Here is a 6,608-nt window from a genome sequence, read left to right as displayed (position 1 = left end):
GTTTTCTCCTTGAGGCCGCAGTCTTCTTATGATATGAACATCTCTGGCTGCCAGAGCCGGTAACGCAAATCCTCCTCGTAATGCTCTACATTTATACTAATGATAAGCATATTTAAATATAAACATAACAAAAGTGTGAGTTATTAAATAAGTAGCGTGTAATCTCCAAAAACTGCTTAATCCTTCTGTAATTTATGAAGTCTCTTTTAGAAGGGATACAGCTGCGGCCAGAGGTGACGAGCATTATACATATTGTTTATTAAATTATCCATTAAATTAACCCAAACTCTACACCTAACCGTCACAGTAAAGTAAAAATATTAATTATTGTTGTACAGTCTCACAAGAATTATATGAGTATCCGCAGCTGTATCCCATCAAAACTTTACCCGGAACTGTGCTGTTAGCGGATGAACGTCTTCCGGTGTGGCGGGAGGAGAAGAGCCGCGTGGGAGAAGAGTCCAGCAGAGAGGTAAATAAACGAAGAAAAATACTAAAAATCTTTATCTAGTTGATCTGCAGAGCCGATTAATTACACAAAGACTCGATCACTGGGTTAAAGAGGATTTATTTAAACAACTATCGTAATCTGGTGGAGTTCTGTGAACTGACCTCGCATTCTCCATCTGTGTGGAGCCAAAAACTAAAGCAAATATAGAAATAAATGAGTAAATAAATCCACAAAGCACTGCATAAATAAAACAATAAATAAATTAATAAATGTATATATAAAATCCACAGATTCCTGCTTAAATAAATATCTAGATAATAAAGCAGGTCAACATTTAAATAAAATAAAAAATTAAAAAAATTCGTGTAAAAAACTTACACGAATGGTGACGGGATAGAAATGCTGAACTGAAAGTGTATTTCCCTCTTCTCAAACGTTTATTCACTAATGAAGGTCAATATGCTAATGAGAGGCTGTCTGTCAATCAGCAGAAGGCGGTGTTTATGCCATTATTGGTTGATCGTTAGAAAAAAATTTGCATTAAATTTTTAGACCGCCTTCTAATGACTGACAGACAGCCTCTCATTAGCATAGTGGCCTGGGGAAAAGTAAATGCGCAACAGCATTCAATAATAAGTAAACCAACACAGGCTCTTTCTGAAAACGTAGCCCTATACACGTTTCTGGAGAGCGCAAATAATGTAGCCAGAGGTGCGTATGGCTGCGTTTCATTTTGTAAATAAGCGCTACACATGGCGCCGTTCCTTTTCGCAGTTATCAGCTGACCGCTTGCCTCCGTATGGTCGGCTTTTCCGTTGTTATCAGTTTGTCCTGTTAGTTTGCCATGTACATCAATGGAGTTGAAATGCAGAGAGGAGTTGACCACGACGACAGGGTTCGAGTCCAGTGAAGAACGATTCCAGAAAGCAGGTAAGACAAAAGCAGAATCCAAAAAAATAAGTAAACAAGGTAATAACAGGGTGAGGGTTTGGTAAAATGTGGTAAAAATCAGGTGAGGGTTTTTCTTTTGTGCACTGCTTTTGAATATTGTTGGCTTGGTTTAGGGAAGTCAGTGGGCGGGTCAATTTAAAATCAATTAAGTCAGTCGATTGGTCATTCAGTCAGTCAAACAGTCAGTCGACAGCGCCCTCTGGTGGATTTACGTGAGAACAGCAGGTGCGAATGTCACTTGTGAGAGAAATTTGCAATCTCAAATAGCACACACAGCGCCCTCTGGTGGATTCGGGAAAACAAAAACTGCATAAAAAAACATCCCCCCTGGGACGTATTTCACAGTCTTCAGAAATGTATTTAGAGGTACGTTTTAAGAATGAGCCTGGGTTGTAATAAACGTTTGAAAGGTGGGGAAATACACCTTCAGTTCAGCATTTTCTTGTTCCGTCACCATTCGTGTAGTTTAATTAATTATTGATTTGCCTGCTTTATTTATCATCTATATATTTCTTTCTGCAGGAATTTGTGGATTTTATACATACGTTTATTCATTTGTTGTTTTATTTATGCAGTAATTTATGGATTTATTTACTCATTTATTTCTATATTTGCGTATTTATTTGTTTGTTTTTGGAGGTTATGTGCTACATCCAAAACAACAGTATTCATTTATTAAGAACATTAACTTTCATATTTTATAATTTCACTGAAACTAAATGTGACCCTGGAGTGTGTTTTCTTAATTAATTTTCATTAAGCATTTATGAATTATTCCACAATGCTCATAACAATAGGCTGATGTAAAACAGCTGTTGAATATTACGTTCATGATGGTGGTCAATGATGACTAGTCCACTGCGCAAACTGACACGCGAATCCCTCGCAGTGTGAAGAAAGCAGTGCTGATCTCAGTCTGAGCTCCATCCATCCAATCACTCTTTAGATAATTAAATGTATATCCATTCATCCATTTATTCCTTGATTCATCCATGTATCTATTTATTTATTCATTCATCCATTCATTTGTCTATTATTATAGTCATTCATTCTTCTACACACTCTTTCATCTATTCATCCAATCATTCATTCATCCATCCATTTGTTCAATTATTTATCCATTCATAATCTGATTCCGTCATTCATTTATTGCAGATTGCACTATCATGTTTTTCTCTTCTTCTTCATTCTTTTATATCACATTTTACATGTTTTTATGTTTTGTTTTGTTTTTACGCATTTTTATTATTTGTTTTTATTTTTATTTTACTTGTTTCTTTTATTCCTGTTTATGTAAAGCACTCTGAATTGCCACTGTGTATGAAATGTGCTATAGAAATAAGCTTGCCTTATACATTCATCCAGTCAGTCTCATTCAGTCATCGATACATCTGTTCATTCACCCACTAAATTAACCTAGTTAATTAATCTAGTCATTCATCCATTCATGCATCCAACCATTTTTAGATAATTAAATAATATATTCATTCATTCATCTATTTAATCATCCATTTATCCATTAACCCATATATCTATTAGTCCGTACGTTTTCATCCATTCAGTTGCCCATTCACTTGTCAATTATGTCAGTCATTCATCTGTTTATCCATATATTCGTTCATCCATTCACTCATCCATTTATTTGCTCTAATTTATCCATTGATTCAGTCATTCATGCATTTGTCCAATCATTCATCCATCTATTTGTTCAAATATTCATCCATCCATCTACTCATTCATTCATCAGTTTATTTGCTGAGTAATTTATCCATTGATTCAGTCGTTCATCTGTTTATTTATTAATTCATCCATCTACTGGTTCATATTTATCCATCCATACATTTATTCTGTCAGTCAGTCAATTATTAATTTCTACATTCATCCAGTCAGTCTTATTCATGCATCTATACATTCATCCATTCATTCCCTCATTAATTTAACCATTAGTCATTCATTCATCTGCACATTCATTCATCCATCCATTCATTCAACTATCTATTTATCCATTCCTTTAGTCATTCATTCATCCAATCAATCCTTTTTAGATACTAAAATATCTATATATTCATTCATCCATTTAATCATTCGTTCATCCATTCATTCACCCATATATCTGTTAATTTGTCATATTCATTCATCCATTCAGTTGCCCATTCATTTATCCATTATTTCAGTCATCAGTTCTTCTACGCATCCATTCATCTATTTATCCATCTATTCATCCATTCATTCATCCATTTATTTGCTCATTAATTTATCAATTCAATCAGTCATTCATGCATTTATCCAACCATTCATCCATCTTTTTGTTCAAATTTTTTATCCGTAAGTTTATTAAGTCAATCATTCATTAATGTATACATTCATTCATTCATTTAACCATCTGTTAATCATTCATCTAGTCATTCATTGAGTCAATAATCCATTCATTCATCCAGTTTCTGTGTTTTCTCCTCTGTCTTCAGGTGACTGTGTTTCTGCTGCGTGTGGATGAGTTGCTCCTCTGTCAATCATGTGAACATCTGCAGGATCTCACACACACACACACACACACACACACACACACACACACACCAGAACATGAGTGACTGAAGCACACATTAAACACAGGAGCAGTTTGAGGACAAAAACCTGACGAATATCTGAAATGCAACATCTGGAAACTGGTATAAGCAGAATAATGCATGCGGGATGGTGGATTATTAAAGAATAATACACACCTAAAGGGGTAACGGCATCACCATTTCAGCTGTGTATCATTTTTCTAATAAATCATCAGCCCGTTGTCTATTTCTTGTGTAATTTATCAATAATGGTTCAAAGAAATGTACAGAAAATATCAAATAACCCTGCAATTATGTCCATCTTAATACATAATAATGGATAAATTAGTCACGGTGAATTAAAGCTCATATTCTGAGCTGCACTTATTAAAATACGTCTCACAATAATGGCTCATTTCCACTGAGTGGTGCAGTTTGGTGCGCTTTTATGGCCGTTTCCACTGTCAAAAGGCGTACCGAACCACTATTTTGGCACCCTTTCGAAGAGTGACTCAAGAAAGGGTACCAAAAGGCGGAGCTAGACGCGCAGCTGAACGCTATTGGTTTACAGAGATACGTCATCCGCTTATGCAACAAGCCAGAATGAAAACAAAAGCCCGCCATGTTTAAAACACACAGCCGAGAGATATTTTACTGTGTAAATATGTATATACATATAATAACAAGCCATGGTCGACCCGGCTCAATCAAACCTTGTCATCTTTATGAACAGCCACAAAGCCAAGAAGAAGTCTGCAGTTATAATCATGTTCAGAGAAACGTCAGTAATAAACATTTATACACGAGTGTGTGTGTGTATAAAGCATCTGTGTTGTGAGAAGTGCTGCTCATATGATATGTGAGCGACGCGTACAGCTTTACTGTAGACATTTATTTAAACGAGCATGACGTCGACTGAAACTTTGTCATTCACCTCGCCCACCAAAAGGTAACCTTGGTGATGGAAACGCAAGCCTGATAAAGGTGACCCGTACCGACCCGAACCATACTGTACCACTCAGTGGAAACCAGACAGTATTGACCATAAATGTGATTCTGTTAGAAGTTGTAAAGATCTTATGTGTTTTTGAAGGACAGTGCTGAAGAATGAAGATTTCTGCCCTCAATAATAAGTGTATTGGTCAAACTATGATGATGAATCTGTTTTATTATGGTCTGGACAGTTAATGATGCTCAATAAAGCTTCTGATGTGCTGAAAACATTCCTGTGTTTACTCTTTACTCGTTCATGCTTTATTCATTTGTGTGGATTTTATTTTCATATTTTTGATTTGTTAGTGTGTGTGTGTGTGTGTGTGTGTGTGTGTGTGTGTGTGTGTGTGTGTGTGTGTGTGTGTGTGTGTGTGTGTGTGTCAGCAGATGGCAGCATTGCTCTACAACACAGTCAGTTGATCTGATTAGCTGTAATGCCATCCACATTCATTGATTAAATAGTTCATTAAAATTCACATTAGCAAGTCAATATTAAAGTCACATTAAAAGTTATATTCTGCAGTGGTCAGCACTGTGGCCTCAGCAAGAAGGTCGCTGGTTTGAGTCTCGGCTGGGTCAGTTGGTGTTTCTGTGTGGAGTTTGCATGTTCTCCCCGTGTTGGTGTGGGTTTCCTCCGGGTGCTCCGGTTTCCCCCACAGTCCAAACACATGCGCTATAGGGGAACTGATCAACTAAATTGTCTGTAGAGTGTGTATGGGTGTTTCCCAGTACTGGGTTGCAGCTGGAAGAACATTCGTTGCGTAAAACATGCTGGAATAGTTGGTGGTTTATTCCACTGTGGCGACCCCTGATAAATAAGTTACTAAGCCAAAGGAAAATGAATGAGTTTGAGTCTGGAGTTCCCCAGAGATGGTCCTGCTGTCGTTTACCACAGCTAAACCTCACATATTCAGTCTTCTGTGTGTTGGAAATGAGAAATATTTGTGTAAGTCGGACTTTTGCATGTATCGACAGTTAGCAGTTGTGTCTGGAAGTGGAAACTAAGGCCTGAATGTGATCAGTGATGTCAGAAAACTGTATAGAATACATCCCAAGAGCTGTGTTTGTGATGTGATGAAGAACTAAGAGTCCTGTTATCTCCTCTACAGGATTAAATAATCACAACTTTGAGTCTCTGCCAGTTAGAACAGCTCTCTGTGTGTGTGTGTGTTTGTGTGTGTTTGTGTGTGTGTGTGTGTGTGTGTGTGTGTGTGTGTGTGTGTGTGTGTGTGTGTGTGTGTGTGTGTGTGTGTGTGTGTGTGTGTGTGTGTGTGTGAGTGAAGAACACACAAATATGACACTCATATCGGACTGAATGAACTCTGCACAGATGAAGATGTTCCCATGGAAACTGGGCACTCAGCACATCTGCAGCCGCACATTGATGACAAACACACACTAATACACAGACACACACACACACACATAGACACATTAATACACAGACAAACACACATACATAGACACACTAATACACAGACACACACACACACACAGACACATTAATACATAGACACACACACACACACACATAGACACATTAATACACAGACAAACACACATACACAGACACACACACACATACATGGCTTTCTTTTAACATCATTCCCTCATAGCAAACTAATGATAAGAGAGGCGTGGCTAAGGATATTAATATACAGTTTCTATGG

At 37.2% G+C, this 6,608-nt stretch overlaps 1 long non-coding RNA gene across 1 annotated transcript; it reads left to right on the top strand.

Moving 5' to 3' along the window:
- LOC108190355 (uncharacterized) lies at window positions 1-5,168 on the top strand. The gene is made up of 3 exons (XR_012407490.1): window positions 1-233; window positions 339-472; window positions 3,868-5,168. It is a non-coding gene; the product is annotated as an uncharacterized lncRNA (long non-coding RNA).
- The last annotated feature ends 1,440 nt before the right edge of the window (window positions 5,169-6,608 follow it).

Source organism: Danio rerio, chromosome 6 (assembly GCF_049306965.1).
Source record: "Danio rerio strain Tuebingen ecotype United States chromosome 6, GRCz12tu, whole genome shotgun sequence".
NCBI classification, from domain to species: Eukaryota; Metazoa; Chordata; class Actinopteri; order Cypriniformes; family Danionidae; genus Danio; species Danio rerio.
The sequence above is the reverse complement of the archived record's forward strand: the minus strand, read 5'-3'. Positions and strand labels throughout refer to the sequence as shown.